General features: G+C 45.9%; 1 long non-coding RNA gene across 1 annotated transcript; it reads left to right on the top strand.

Moving 5' to 3' along the window:
- The first annotated feature begins 2,404 nt into the window (after positions 1 to 2,404).
- On the top strand, positions 2,405 to 3,047 carry LOC115356465 (uncharacterized). Its single transcript, XR_003927971.1, has 3 exons — positions 2,405 to 2,504; positions 2,754 to 2,867; positions 3,013 to 3,047. It is a non-coding gene; the product is annotated as an uncharacterized LOC115356465 (long non-coding RNA).
- The last annotated feature ends 13,714 nt before the right edge of the window (positions 3,048 to 16,761 follow it).

The raw sequence follows: 16,761 nt of genomic DNA, 5'->3' as shown, positions 1-16,761 counted from the left end.
AGGTGTGTCCTACAGGCTCAAAGTGCAGGCAGTGATTGATTTGCCTGTTCCTCATACCAAAAGGGCACTGTGCCGTTTTTTAGGCATGTGTGGATACTACAGGGCACTTTGCCAAAATTACTCTGATGTGGTGGCTCCTCTCACAAGTCTTTCTAGCCCCACAGTGGAATCTGTGTGGTCTCCAGTTTGTCAGTGTGCTTTTAACGCTGCTAAAGCTTTGCTGTGCAGCGCTCCGGTGTTGTCTGCCCCAAATTTCCAGCGGCCTTTCAAGTTGGAAGTGGATGCTCGTGGCTGTGGTGCCGGTGCTGTCCTGCTTCAGGATGATGCACAGGGCGTAGATCATCCTGTTTGTTATTTCTCACAAAAAAAATTGACAAACACAATTACAGCACCATTGAAAAGGAAGCCCTTGCTCTTCTGCTCGTGGTCGACCATTTTGAAGTGCATCTAGGCTCTAGTGCCCAGCCAGTTCAGGTTTTTACTGAGCACAGTCCCCTGGTTTAACTTGCAAATCTGCCACAAAAAGGGAGTTGATCATGTGTTGGCAGATCTCTCCTGTGTTGATTTGATTGTTTCTGTTTACTGACCCTTTTCTTTGTAATTAAACATGATAGGGCAGCGTTTGATTCCTATGGTCCTATTGCTGTGTCTAATGTATGTGTGTTGGTGTCGTGATTTGTGTGATGGCTGTGATTGGACCAGCCAGCGGGCGGCATTATAAAAGGGGACCAGTGGAGGAGGAATGAGGAACCTTCCTCCACTCCCAACCCGACTGCCGACTGTCTGCCATGTGTGGCATGTATGTGTGTGTGTGTGTGTGGGGGGGAGCTTTAGATATTGTTCTTGTTCAACATACCATGAGATAAGTAACAGTAGGGATGGGCTGCCATTTTTCTTTGTGGTTTCCTTCTGTGCTGGTTTTGTGAAGTCAGGGAGATTAGTTACGTTCTCTGTTCTTTTCTCTTTCTTTTGTAGGTTATCTCCCGTCTCTGAGTTAGTGTTGTTGTGTTTGTTATTTTGGCCGAGGTCCGCCCCAAAGCTATCCTCCTTATTTCCTGGATCTGTACATAGTTCACCTCACAACTGTAAAATAAACATGTGTGATTCACTTGCCAACTGTATTCTATTTAGTGTTACCCTGGCTTGGGAGTGGAGGAAGGTGTTGTGTCCCCAGTTACCCCGAGATGGGGTCATAACAATTTGTATGTTTTTAATCAAAGCTTTAAATGAACTCATCTCTGATTGGGTGAACCAGGTGGTTTAATATCACCTGATGAATTTATGAGGAAGTCACCGCACCCTCAGATCACCTTACCTGAGTGGGGTGGGCGTCTCCTGCTCTGTTGGGGGCGTGTGTGTTGAACTGCCTGCAGGCTGCAGACAGATGCCTCAGTATGAGGAAGTGACTGCACCCTCAGATCAGACACACACACACACACACACACACACACACACACACACTCAGGACTGTCTCAGGAGAGTCAGCAGCGTCTTCTCTCTCTGGGTTTCCTCTCCAGGTGAAGCTGAAAGTCTCTTGGATTTGATGTAGATGTGACTCAGCAGGTAAAGAGCCGACCAGGGATCATTAGAGATGTTTGATGAACAGGCTCCTACATTGTGTTTCAGAGCTGGACAACTGAGAGCAGACTGGGACCACAAGGAGCTGGGAAGTCTTTCCAAACCTGATTTCTGTGTTTCCACGTGTAAATATTCATTGTGTCATAACACTGATGTCTGACATTGATGAGAAAATCAGTTTTGTCTCAAATGTTTTAAATGTGTTTTTTCTTGGTGACAGAAGTCAGAGTCAGGTAGAATGTAATCTCAACTCTTCATCCATGAAATATGCACAGAGTTACAGAACCAGTCTGACATCTCAGATCAACATGACTGGAGTTGTTTATATGCAGTTGATTCACCAAGAGCTATTTCAGTTTTAACCCTTTGGAACCTGAACAAATGGATTAGGATTTTAAAAAACAAAAAAAAGGTGATGAGAAATGCAGCACGAAATTAGTAAGCAGTTAAAAGAATATATATTTAAAAAATAATTCCTAAATTAAGAATTATCACAAATGTAACTCCAGGAAACTAAATATCAATATCGTATATCCCGTCATGGAAAGCTTGTTGTCATCAATCAGCCGCTGTGTTTGTGTCAAGGTGTTGGCTCTGCTATGGAACCGGCTGGGAAGAGGAAGAGGAGGTTCCCCGCCTCTAGAACCACTCTGTCTGGAGAACATGACAGCCAGACCAAAGCTCAGAGGTAAGACGAGGATCTCTGACTGTCCATGACTGTTCTCCATCTCAGAGCTCAGCAGGCAAATCAGCACAGCAGCATTATTCACAGGAAAAGCTCTGTGTGTGTTGTGTTGAAGGCCTGAACCTGAACCTGAACCTGAACCTGAACCTGAACCTGAGCCCAGCTGTGTGTCCATGAAGAGTGATCGGTCTATGCGTCATCTTATTGTCTTCAAAGACAAACAGCACTCTGTGGATTATGGGTAATTATTTCAAACTGATGATACAACAGATGTTTTTTCTGTTATTAAAATTCACAGTTTTATATCTTTCATCTCTGGGAAAATCTCTTTACTTTCTGTACACGTTTTAGACAAATATGCCTCTAAAAATAAGTAAGACATTATTGTCTTAGCATTTCAACTTTATTGAGAAATTAAAGTTACAGTTATTTTTTAATGAGGACTCGCTCGCTGAAGATCCCTTCACTGTGTTCCTGATGTTTCTATCAGGATCCAGCAGCAGAGAGCAGACTCCCCTGAGCCCAGCTGTGTGTCCATGAAGAGTGAACGGTCTATGCGTCATCTTATTGTCTTTGAAGACAAACAGCACCCTGTGGATTATGGGTAATTATTTCAAACTGATGATAAAACAGATGTTTTTTTCTGTTTTCAGATTCACAGTCATGAGATACAGAATTGATTCCAACCTTCAGACTTTGTTGACTGAGTTTTCTGTGTGTGTGTGTGTGTGTGTGTGTGTCCTCCACAGAGTCCACCAGCAGAGCTCAGAGGTTCCCAGTGCTCAGTCTGCCCAGCAGCATCAAACAGACCTGGCCTCCATATTTATGGTGTGTAAATGTACAACAACATACCAACTGAAAAACAACCATTCTGCTCAGAATCGTCTCCGTGCTGCTCTCTTTACATCTTTCAGCCTCTTTGACCTGGATTTGATTTGGTGTTTTGTGTCCAGATTTTAATGTGGAAGTCTGATTCTTTTATGTTTCTGTTGTAGCTGCTGGAGGAGAACATGGTCACCTTTGTGAAGAAGGAGCTGAAAAACCTCCAGAGGTCTCTGTGTCCAGATTACCCAGAATGCTTAGAGAGGCAGAGGGAGGATGAGGAGGTGTTGGACGGTGAGGAGGAAGAGCAGAGGTGGAGCAACAGAGAGGCTTTTCTGCAGATCACACTGCACTTCCTGAGGAGAATGAAGCAGGAGGAGCTGGCTGAGCGTCTGCAGAGCAGTAAGAGGCTTTCAACTCCTTTAACAGGATGGAAAGGAGGAATGATGGGAAAATGGAAATGTTTGTATTTCTACCCTCTGCTGTAAATACAGACATTTCTAAAACGAGATCTCATCATTCCAGATTGGAAGGGAAATGAGCACAATCCCCACAGATAACCTGGTTAAAGTGTTGATTTGTAATATTTGTGTAAAAAGCTGAACACAAAGGTCACATGAAAAATGCTGCTTTTCACATTTGGCTGCACACAGTCAGGACTCATTTTTCCACCAGCAGTTATGAGCTAAATCACTATCAAGGATAATCTGGAACTTTCCATAACCTGGCACTCCTCAGAATCTGTGAAGTTTAAGTTCTGCTTTTTGTCTCCTCTTTCTATTGATTGAGGAACTAACAATGAGGGACAAGAAGTGCCCAGAGAAAAAAAATCTCAGCTTTAATCTGTTATTAATCTTGCTTCATTTTTTCTCTCTATTTGGCTTTGCACTCGATGCCCGGATCTCCTAAACTCTGAGATTTTTTTTAATTCAGTTTTTCACCTAAACCAGCCAAATTGAGCTCTGCTGAACACCGTAAACCTTTAAATTAGATTATATCAGCCTCTGACACTTTTTACACATGAATATTTCTCTTCTGGCCAGCAGGGGGCAACTTGTCCTCCTCCTCTTCCCTGCCTGGTATGATTATTTTGCAGCCTGCTTTGTGATCTTGTTTGATACAAGACGAAGTCCCTAAACCCGTTATTTAGGGATTTAGCATTGCGCAAGAGGCGTTCGCCCGCAAAAGTTGCTATCTTGCGCACCTCCCATTATCCGTAAAACACTTGCGCTACCCGTTACATTATGCATAGGCGTGTTTTGGGTGTTATTCCAGTTAAACCAATCAGTGTGCCAGGTGCCATTGCCTTTAAGGGCAGGCTGCGCTATCCTAAATCCTAAATCCTAAACCCGTGATGGAGAGAGGGAGGTTTTCTCAGCGGTTCTACTGAGGCTAAAGCAAGGTGGCTTTATATACATATTATATATTATATTATAGGCGAGTTAATTCGGGAGGTGGAGCCACATGTGTCCAAGCGGACATGTCACAAGGTTACTGATTTCTGATTAGGTTACTGATTGAGTAAAATCCCCGGGTCACACCACACACACACAAGAGGCGGAGGTGGAACTATGTGTAAACTAATTTACTGACAAGGTAGATTGGGCAACTAAAATATTAAAAATAAAAATATAGCACAGCTGCTGGCTTATAATAAAACAATAAAACGTGCTGGCGTAAGTGTCCAAGTTAAAACAGTCTTTCCTCTAAACAGTCTATATGAGTAATATACTCAGTCCATTCCGGCGGCGTCCCGGTATCAGTCCGACCGTGTGCGTGGCGTGGCTCCATCGGGGCGAGCATTGAAGCCGCCTGGGCGCGCTCTCGTAACAGCCCAAGATACCGTTTAGGGATAGCGGAAGTTCCTAAATCCGCAATTTGCGGGTAGCGGGTAGTGGCAGCGGGTAGCGGGTGGCACAAGATAGGGCCCCAAGTCTAAGAACATAACAAGTGAACCTAAAGAAAATAGAACAGAAGAGAGAGATTTAAAAAACTGGACTTGTAAACAACTCACCCCTTAATCTTTAACTGAAAAGACAGTGCCTAGCGTTGGCAGAACATTTATGTATGTTATCTAGAGCCTAATCCCAAAATTCACCATCTGCCTCCGTACTAAGTTCGTGTTCCCAGTGTGATTTTATGCCCTACACACAAGGTGAGGTTCTGACTGATAAGTAAGTTAAGTTAAGTTAAGTACACTTTATTAATCCCACAAGAGGAAATTCCAATTTAAGTTACATCCCGTCCAAGAGACACCAAAAGACATGACAAATACAGGGTTACAGGATCAGGAGAACTTCGGGTCAGCCACCTTGCGTGGCGCCCCTTACATTAGATGAGAAAGGAGGACATTAGGGAAGGAGAGGGGGGAAAAAAAAGGTCAAATGTCAAACTGGGCTCCAAAGGGAGCACAACATGGCATTGGCAAAAAAACACACCCCAGCACAATGAGCACATAATAAACAACATGACTCAAGACATTGCACATGTGGAAGGGGGGAGGGATTAAGGAAGGGGGAGATGTCCAGCACAGACGAGGGGCGTATGCATCCACTGTGGTGCTCCGCACCCACGAGCTGCACTGAAAACGGGAGGGAGAGGGGGTGGGGGGCCAACGAGGCGTTGAATTTCAAGGAATGTGTGTATATGTGTCCTTGTGTATGTGTGTGCGTACGTCCAGGACCATCTTCCCCATACAGACTACACATTGTCTCTGCCGTCTGATTAGATGACACCCCCGGCCGTTGCCCGGGAGACGGCCTCGAGAGTCCTGCACAGAGTTGAAGTTCCCGGGTAAGGGAGATGGGGAGGGAAGGGGGGGAGCGGCTGTCTGCATAAACATCCAGGAGAAACTGAAGATAGCGGCCTTCCAAGGTCGCTGGGGCGCCGAATTGTGGATAAGGTGATTGTTTTGGTCAGGCTGATTCTGCAATTTCCATCAGCCTTAAGTCTCTGTGGTTCTCTCGGTGATTCTGAATAATTTCGAATTATAGCACATTTCCTCAGAGTCGAGCTTCCAACTTCTCCAAGTTGTTACCCATCTGGCGTAAAAGTCCAGGAATTCCTTCCTGCTTGCGAATTGATTCAATCAATCAATTCGCGCAACGCATGAGTCTGAGTGTTGTTAGCACGGCACAAACCTTCTATGGCTGGCAGCTTCTCCAGAGCCAAAAGCGCTGCCAACACCCTCTGAACTTTGCGATAAATCAGGAATCCACCAGCTCCAAACAGCAGAAATCCTGTTATCATAAATCCAATCATGTAGACGTCTTCAACATCCTCGACGGAAAGAAAGAAAGAAACAAAGAAAGATAGAGAAAAGATAGAGTTTATAGAGTAGAGAAAACAGACGTCTTTCCCTGCCTCCCGTCTCAAAGCGTTCGTCAGACTTTGCTGGTTCTGTTTTCCTTTGCGCGGCATAATCCTTGATCTGCAAGTATGTTAAGAGGTTGTTGCTATGGAGCCTGGACTGGACCTTATGATGACTGAAGGAGGCATAACTCCCATCCACAATGAGGTCTCCAACAGTCTGGATACCCATTTTTTCCACTGTGTAAAAGCTGAATTTAAAATAGAAGGGAAAGATGAGGAGTTCCCTGCAGAACTGAAAGCAGTGCTGCCCAAGCTCCTCAAAAATGTAGTCTTCTTGACCAGAGGCAAAAAATATCAGGACCAGGTGTACACAAACATGTCGGGAGCATACAAAGCTGCACTAAAAGCTCCATACCTCGGCTTGTCAGACTACATCTCCCTGATAATGACACCATGCTATAGACCTAATAGACTTTTGTTGTGCATACTTTTAATCTTTTAATCTTGTGCCTTGCTGCTTTTATGAGAGTGCCAAACTCAGTTTTGTTGTAGAAATTACAATGACAGTGAACTTCTTATGTACAGCAGGATGTCATCTGCATGTAGTGAGATTTTACTTATAATATCTTTTGTACTGTATCCATGTATGTGGGGATTGGAATTAATGACTTGAACAAGAGTCTCAAAGGCCAAAGCAAAAATCATTGATGAGGAGATAAGGAACAATCTTATTCTCATTCATCTGTGCAGTTGAAATGGTGGGGAAAGAATCTTATATTAGTCACAATTCTAGCACAAGGCTCATGATGGAGCATTTTTAGCCATCTTTCAAATTGTTTTCCAACATCATATCTTCTCGGGGCTGCAAAGAGAGAGAGGAGAGGCAGATCATTTGTCCTCTTGTTCTGAGTAAATTATATTGAAAAGCCTGTCTGGTCAGGAGGGATAGGTTAGGATAGGTTAACAGTTAGAGAGCTGAGTCTTGAAGCCAGAGTTTTGGCAAGTATCTAATAACTTGTGAGGTTTTCCACCAAACTCAAAATATGTTTTTTTTTTTTTTTTTAAAGAATGCAAGAGAGAGATTTTTTATATATTTTTTCTTTTTTTTTTTTTTTTAGATTGGTCATCATTATGTCGTCCTCAGACAAGCTTGTCAACGGAGTCTCCAGTTATCTTGGTTCTAGTTCTGCAGAACTCTCCACTCCTGCATCCCTCCTTAGTATGTCCACGTATGTTGGTGTGGGACGTCCTCTTAATTGGTGCCCGTGTGTTGGCTTCCAGGGCACCAGCTTGCTAGCTGGGAGTTCTTAGTGTCTCTGGCAGTGGCCAGCAAGTTTCATCCTCCTGGATGTCACTCTCTCACTCAGCCTTGATAGCCAGATGCAGATACAGATACAGATGCTTGTTGGTAACATGCTCGTTCTGGTTGATATTTAGTACCACACACAGCATTCTGGTGTAGCACCCATCCAGGGACTTCTGGATGGGTGGCTTCAAGGTCCAGGTTTCACAGCCATATAGGACGACAGACTCCACTGTTGCATGGAAGAAGCTCAGCTTGATGTGTCGAGGGAGACTGGAGTTCCACGCACTAGTCATGCCATTCAGGGCCCTCCATGCTAGCGCCTTTCTCACCTTAAGGTCCCGTTCTGTTGAGCTGACCCAGGAACCCGGGTACTTGAAGTCGCTAACCTCTGCCAGAGCATTGCCTCCTGCTGTCTTGAGAGGTGGGTGGTCCGGGGGATGTTGTAAGTGATTGCCTTAGTCTTCTTTGCATTCAACCTGAGGCCAACCCTGGCACATTCTGCCACCACTCTGTTCAAGAGCTCCTGTGCTATGCTCCACATGGTCAGACATCAGGCAGATGTCATCTGCATAGTCCAGGTCTGCCAGGACTACAGCAGGGTTTTTTCTAGACTTCCTAGGTAGATAGATAGATAGATAGATAGATAGATACTTTATTCATCCCGAATAAAGTGATTGTGAAGCCAAGCTCCTGCTCCCACCCATTGATGGCATAGTCCAGGGCTACAATGAAGAGGAAGGGGGTAAAAGTGTCCCCCTGCAGCACCTCTGCTAGGATGTCAAACTCCTCACTGTTGCCATCCGGGGTAACCACTTTGGCTCCTGTACATGGCCTCTATGGCCCGGAGTAGGTTAGGAGGGACCCCATAAGCTTTAAGGATTTTCACCATCACGCCTCTGTGTATTGAGTCAAATGCTTTTTTGAAATCAATAAAACATAGGACTGCTGTTAGGTTGTTCTTTTTCACCTCCTTGATGATCCTCCTTAGGGCCAGGATCTGGGCTACGGTGGTCTTTTCCTTTCTGAAGCCATTTTGATTGTTCCTCAGGTGAGGGTCAATGGCATCCCGCATCCGGATTAGTATCATGCGATTGTACATTTTCGCTATGACACAGGTCAGGCTAATGCCACGATAATTGTCTGGCTTAGACAGATCTCCAGACTTCGGCACCGGGATGATGTTGGAGAGGGACCATATATCAGGCTTGATATTTTCTATCAGAGCTTGGTTGCAGATCTTCAATATGATGTTGTCGAGATTGCAGTTCTTAGGGACCTCTGGGAGGATGCCGTCCGGCCAAGCACTTTTCCCCTGCTTCAGAGTGGACTTCACCGCGGCGAACTCTATGGCTGTAAAGGGGCCATCATCAATCTCATGATTTGTGAGGACTGCAGGTATCTCTTCCTGAGCTCCTTCTTCCTGGAAGTGGGTGAACCAGGAGGTCACTCTCTCCTCTGGGCTGCAGCAATGTGCAGCATTATTTTTTATCCAAACTATGAATTTGTTGTTCCCAATCCACTAACTCTGCCTGTTTTCTTTTCTTCTTCACAGCATTGATCAGAATGTCCCATAATATTGAGGGAGATGTTTCAGGAAGGTCATTCATTTCCAAGAAAAATGAGACTTGTTCCTTAATGTACTTATTGAACTCTGACTCTTTCAGCAGTTGTGGATCAAGTCTCCATGTCTTTTCAGACTAAGTCAAATTATCTAAATTTAAAGACAGAGAGATGGTGGTGTGGTCTGAAATTACTATATCGTAATATTTTATGTTACCAGTGTATGGCAACAACTCGGCATCCTTCAAGGAGTAGTCAATTCAAATGTACACATTAAACTCTTTCTTGTGGGTGGAAAATCTTCCAACCAACCAAATTGGAATGTTTTCAAAGTATTCCCTCATGAAATGCTAGAGTTGGAGTTTGGTGCTCTACGAGATAACGAATGGTCCAGTTATGGGTCTTAAACAAGATTCAGGTCTCCTCCTATTATTAAATTGGTCTGTGAAATGTCATTAGCAAAGAGATCATTTCCTCAACTATATCTCTCTGCCATTCAAATAAAGTACTCATTGTCTTGCCTATACTACGAAAAATTTGAAAAGTAATGTGCGACCCCTCTAAAGGCCGATTATGGCCAATATGATAATAATATATCGGCGTTCTGTGTACACGTAGCTTAGGGAGTGTTTGCGTAGCAAATGCGTCCCTTGCAGGCCCTCTACAACCACTGCAGAGACTTGCCGCGCACCTCCCAAAAATTGTAACTACGCATTGGAACTACGCAGACCCTACAGAGACCACAAGAGCTATGATTGGTTCGCCGAACTACATCATTTCTGGCATTTTGCTCCTCCGGCTTCACTGCCTGTTGTAGTACCACATTCCAATAGTTTTCACCTCACTACTTTGCACCTTTTGTTTGTATTGATTTGCGCATTTCAATTCTTTTGCACCATTTGTACTTAAAGTGTGCATTTCTTTTATTTTGCACCTTGTTTTGCACTATTTGTTTGAGGAACTAAAACAAGTAAGTTTTGTAAAAACATGACTGTTCATTTACAATGCCACAAATAAGGTTTTTGAAAAGGCTTGTCAGTGTGGATAACAATATGATAATAATATATCGGCGGGGAATTGCATAGCATACTAGACCGAGAGGACTCAGAAGCACGAGAGGCACACACCATCTGCGTAGCAACTGCGTGCACGTTGCGTCTAGTGTCCACAGAACCATAAATCAGCCTTAAGAATGTTATAGAAAGTATGTCGTGGCAGAAAGTGGTGGTTCAACAAAGGAATCAAATGGTCGAGACACAGGTGTCAGATGGGGAGTTCTCTTTATTCACAGCGGCCCTACTAACAACATAGATCAGAGACAATTCTTCCAAAAGCCCACATTACAGATCATGCCATCACTTTTTATACCCTGGGTGTGTATTGGTTATGCGTTGTTTTGGACAGTATCTCATGACGTTTTGGCAGACCTAACTTCCCATTAATGGGGAAACATTTCCCGACCTCGCTTAACTTGGACTCCAACCAGCTTCCTCTGATTACTCCACATCATGAGTGTGTGTGTGTGTGTGGTGTGCTTGCCTATTTCCCAGAATCTCCAGATGTTTCCTACTCATGTTCTTAGCCTATACTTGCCTTGTTTTGGTGTCAGTACTGATCACAATGGCTTGGCAATCACACCTTCACGAAGGTCACGATGGCCTGGTTCTTACCCTTTTCCCGGTGCCCAAACAAGTACGTGACCTGGCCTGCAGCTTAGACCCTGCCACACTACTACAAGTACAACAGGCTATAGGTCTACCATTGGCTGTCTACAGGCCATCAGTTCCTCCATTAACAAGACATGTTATGTTTATAGACAGTTAAACAAGAAATAAACAAAAATATGTACACATTACCCCTATCCAGGAGTAAGGGGTAATGTGTACATATTATTATCTTTTCTGGAGTTGCCCAGGGGGTGAGGTGCCAGCAGTTCAGAGTATTCAGCCTTCTTGGAGACCCTGAATGGAGTCCTTCGTGGGACTCCAGTAGGGGACTCTGTAGTCCTGAACCCGATTAGTTGTCATGGATTGTCCATAAAGAACACCATGTTCAAACATAGGGATGCTCATAAGTGTACTTGGTACCAGAGCACTCTCGGCCAAAGGTCAATGATCGATTTTGTAATCGTATCATCTGACCTGTGGCCATTTGCTCTGGACACTCGGGTGAAGAGAGGGGCAGAGCTCTCAACTGATCACCATCTGGTGGTGAGTTTGGTTCGATGGCAGGGGAAGCCTTTGGAAAGACCTGGCAAGCCCAAGTATATAGTGAGGATGAACTGGGAACATCTGGATGAGGCCTTGGTCAGAGAAACCTTCATCTGCCACCTCCAGCGGGGCTTCTCCCATATCCCTGTGGAGGCTGGGGACATTGAACCAGAGTGGGCAATATTCAAAGCTTACATTGCTGAAGCTGCAGTTGTGAGCTGTGGTCAGAAGGTCTTCGGTGGCTCAATGGGCGGTACCCTTCGAACATCGTGGTGGACACCGGTGGTCAGGGAAGCTGTCCGACTGAAGAAGGAGGCCTTCCAGGATATGTTATCCCAGGGGACTCCCGAGGCAGTTGCAAGGTACTGACAGGCCAGAAGGGTGGTAGCCTCAGCTGTGCTGGAGGCAAAGTAGCATGTGTGGGAGACGTTCGGAAAAGACATGGAGAAGGACTTTCGGGGAGCAGGGATGGGACACTGTTGAGCTCAACTGAGGACGTTGTTGAGCGGTGGAAAGAGCACTTTGAAGAACTCCTCAACCCAATCAACCTGCCCTCTAGGTTCAAGGCAGAGCTGGAGGATGATGGGGGATCAATGTCAATCTCTAGGGAGGAAGTCACTGAGGTAGTTAAACAACTCCGCAGGGGCAAGGCCCCAGGGATTGATGAGATCCGTCCAGAAATGCTGAAGGCTGTGGTTGTTGAGGGGCTGTCATGGATGACATGCCTCTTCAACATTGTGTGGAAGGTTGGGGCAGTGCCAAAGGAGTGGCGGACCGGGGTGGTGGTTCCCCTGTTTAAAAAGTGGGACCAGAGGGTGTGTGCCAATTATAGAGGCATCACACTCCTCAGCCTCCCTGAGAAAGTTTACTCTAAGGTGCTGGAGAGGAGGGTTCAACCAATAGTCAAACCTGAGATTGAAAAGGAACAATGCGGTTTCCGTCCTGGTCGTGGAACAACAGACCAGCTCTTCTCTCTCGCAGGTATTCTGGAAGCAGCCTGGGACTATGCCAGGGCTGTGCCTTGTCACCAATCCCGTGAATTTCATGGACAGGATATTGAGGTGTAGTCATAGAGGAGATGAGTTGTAGTTTGGTGGGCTGAGGATTGCATCGCTGCTTTTTGCAAATTATGTGGTCCTAATGGCATCATTGGTGTGTGACCTTCAGCACTCACTGGACCAGTTCGCGGCCAAGTGTGAAGCAGCTGAGATGAAGATCAGCACCTCTATATCTGAGGCCATGGTTCTCAGTAGGAAATCAACGGATTGCCTACTGCAGGTCAGGAATGAGTTCTTACCCCAAGTGAAGGAGTTCAAGTATCTCGGGGTCTTGTTCACGAGTGAGGGAACATTGGAGCGTGAGATTTGCCAGAGAATTGGAGCAGCAGGCGCGGTACTGCGTTCGCTGTGCTGCACTGTTGTGATGAAAAGAGGGCTGAGCCAGAAGGCAAAGCTCTCGATCTACCAGTCTTCATTCCTGCCCTCACCTACGGTCATGAGTGATGGGTCATGACCAAAAGAACAAGGTTTCGGATACAAGTGGCCGAAATGGGTTTTCTCAGGAGGGTGGCTGGTGTCTCCATTAGGGATAAGGTGAGAAGTTCAGTCATCCATGAGAGACTCAGAGTAGAGCCGCTGCTCCTCTGGAAAGGAGCCAGTTTAGGTGGTTTGTGTATCTGGTAAGGATGCCACCAGGGCGCCTCCCAAGGGAGGTATTCCTGGCATGTCCAGCTGGGAGGAGTGTGGCCAGTGGGGCAGGCCACACTAGGCCAGTGTGGAGATTATGGGCCCTATCTTGTGCCACCCGCTACCCGCTGCCACTACCCGCTACCCGCAAATTGCGGATTTAGGAAGTTCCGCTATCCCTAAACGGTATCTTGTGCCCACGCTACCCGCTATCCTTTATGCCAACTCCGTCATTAGCGCCTGGAGGTGTGTCCGTGGGCGTGTTTCATGCGCTATCCCTAAAATTGCTATCTTGCGCACACACTTTAGGGAAAGCGGATAGCGGGTGGTCCGGACCACCCGCTACCCGCTATGGGCTGTTAGGAGAGCGTGCCCAGGCGGCTTCAATGCACGCCCCGATGGAGCCTCGCCACGCACACGGTCGGACTGATACCAGGACACCGCCGGAATGGACTGAGTATATTACTCATATAGACTGTTTAGAGGAAAGACTGTTTTAATTGGACACTTACGCCAGCACGTTTTATTGTTTTATCATAAGCCAGCAGCTGTGCTATATTTTTATTTTTAATATTTTATTTGCCCAATCTACCTTGTCAATAAATTAGTTTACACATAATTCCACCTCTGCCTCTTGTGTGTGTGTGGTGTGACCCGGGGATTTTACTCAATCAGTACAACCTTGTGACACGTCCACTTGGACACATGCAGCTCCACCTCCCGAATTGACTCGCCTATAATATAATATATAATATGTATATATATATACAGTACAGGCCAAAAGTTTGGACAAACCTTCTCATTCAATGCGTTTTTTTTATTTTCATGACGATTTACATTGTAGATTCTAACTGAAGGAATCAAAACTATGAATAAACACATGTGGAGTTATGTACTTAACTTTTGTTCATGTTTTTTCTCGTTTTTTCGTTCAGGAACTCTTGCAGGGTCCCAACGTGAACTCAAATCTAACCTGAAGAAGAAGTTTGAGTGTGTGTTGGAGGTGATTGCTAAAGCAGGAAACCCAACACCTCTGAATCAGATCTACACAGAGCTGTACATCACAGAGGGAGAGAGTGGAGAGCTCAATGAGGAACATGAGGTCAGACGGATTGAAACAGCATCCAGGAAACAAGCCAGACCAGAAACACCAATCAAATGTGAAGACATCTTTAAACCTTTACCAGGAAGAGATCGACCAATCAGAATGGTGATGACAAAAGGAGTGGCTGGCATTGGGAAAACAGTCTTAACACAGAAGTTCACTCTGGACTGGGCTGAACACAAAGCCAACCAGCATATCCACTTCACATTTCCATTCACTTTCAGAGAGCTGAATCTGCTGAGAGAGAAAAAGTTGAGCTTGGTGGAACTTATTCATCACTTCTTTACTGAGACCAAAGAAGCAGGAATCAGCAGGTTTGAGCAGTTCCAGGTTGTGTTGATCTTCGACGGTCTGGATGAGTGTCGACTTCCTCTGGACTTCAAGAACAACCAGATCCTGACTGATGTTACAGAGTCCACCTCATTGGACGTTCTGCTGACAAACCTCATCAAGGGGAACTTGCTTCCCTCTGCTCGCCTCTGGATAACCACACGACCCGCAGCGGCCAATCAGATCCCTCCTGAGTGCGTTGGCATGATAACAGAGGTGAGAGGCTTCACTGACCCACAGAAGGAGGAATACTTCAGGAAGAGATTCAGAGATGAGGAGCAGGCCAGCAGAATCATCTCCCACATCAAGACGTCACAAAGCCTCCACATCATGTGCCACATCCCAGTCTTCTGCTGGATCACTGCTACAGTTCTGGAGGAGTTGTTGAAAACCAGTGAGGGAGGAGACCTGCCCAAGACCCTGACTGAGATGTACATCCATTTCCTGGTGGTTCAGTCCAAAGTTCAGAACGTCAAGTATCATGGGAGAGCTGCGACAGATCCACACTGGACTCCAGAGACCAGGGAGATGATCCTGTCTCTGGGAAAACTGGCTTTTGAGCAGCTGGAGAAAGGCAACCTGATCTTCTATGAAGCAGACCTGGCAGAGTGTGGCATTGATATCAGAGCAGCCTCAGTGTACTCAGGAGTGTTCACACAGATCTTTAAAGAGGAGCGTGGGCTGTACCAGGACAAGGTTTTCTGCTTCGTCCATCTGAGCGTTCAGGAGTTTCTGGCTGCTGTTCATGTCTTTGTGACATTCATCAACTCTGGAGTCAATCTGCTGTCAGAAGGACAATCAACCTCCCAACTAAAACACCTCTACCAGAGTGCTGTGGACAAGGCCTTAAAGAGTCCAAATGGACATCTGGACTTGTTCCTGCGCTTCCTCCTGGGTCTTTCACTGCAGACCAATCAGACTCTCCTAGAAGGCCTGCTCACTCAGACAGGAAGTGGCTCACAGACCAATCAGGACACAGTCCAGTTCATCAAGGAGAAGATCAGGGACAGTCCCTCTCCAGAGAGAAGCATCAACCTGTTCCACTGTTTGAATGAGCTGAATGACCATTCTCTAGTGGAGGAGATCCAGCAGTACCTGAGTTCAGGACGTCTCTCCACAGACAAACTGTCCCCTGCTCAGTGGTCAGCTCTGGTCTTCATCTTACTGTCATCAGAAGAAGATCTGGAGGTGTTTGACCTGAAGAAATACTCTGCTTCAGAGGAGGCTCTTCTGGGGCTGCTGCCACTGGTCAAAGCCTCCAAGAAATCTGTGTAGGTTCATTGATAACTGGACATAGCTCACACATAAAATGATTTCTACACAAGGAAAATATAATTTTAAAGTCACTATTGTCACCATTACTTCCTCTTCAGGTTGAGTGTGTGTAATCTCTCAGAGAGAAGCTGTGCAGCTTTGGCCTCAGTTCTCAGCTCTCAGTCCTCTAGTCTGAGAGAACTGGACCTGAGTGACAACCAGCTGCAGGATTCAGGAGTGAAGCTGCTCTCTGCTGGACTGGAGAGTCCACACTGCAGACTGGAGGCTCTCAGGTCAGGATTCCTTAACCTGCTCAACACATGACCAGTTCAGACCTGATTTACATGCAGCTTCATGCCACTGATCAGATTCCTAACCTGTGTAGGTTTTTGTGAAAACCCAAAGCAGATGATGTGGTGGACTGATTGTGTTTGTGATGGTGTGCAGGCTGTCAGGCTGTCTGCTCACACAGGAAGGCTGTGCTTCTCTGGCCTCAGCTCTGAGCTCCAACCCCTCCCATCTGAGAGAGCTGGACCTGAGCTACAATCATCCAGGAGACTCAGGAGTGAAGCTGCTCTCTGCTGGACTGGAGGATCCAACCTGGAGACTGGAGGCTCTCAGGTATGGAGAGACACACACAGTGTCTTACAGAGGGCTGAGGAGTATTGTTTCATGTTTAATGGTGGATATGAGTGACGTGGTCTGCTAAATCCTTCATAAGGAAGGTTATTTATTGCCCATGTTTCCATCCTCAAAGAGAATCTGCTGCTCTGACTCTGTTTCTTCCTCCAGGGTGGACCATGGTGGAGAGCAGTGGTTGAAACCAGGTCTGAGGAAGTGTAAGTGTGGATTTAGTTTGGCTCCTGAACACAAAGCAGCAAACATTCAGCTGTTTAGATGCTGCAGCTGCAGTT

This window comes from Myripristis murdjan, chromosome 24, assembly GCF_902150065.1.
Source record: "Myripristis murdjan chromosome 24, fMyrMur1.1, whole genome shotgun sequence".
In the NCBI taxonomy this organism is placed as follows: Eukaryota; Metazoa; Chordata; class Actinopteri; order Holocentriformes; family Holocentridae; genus Myripristis; species Myripristis murdjan.
This window is presented reverse-complemented; position numbering and strand designations above follow the sequence as displayed.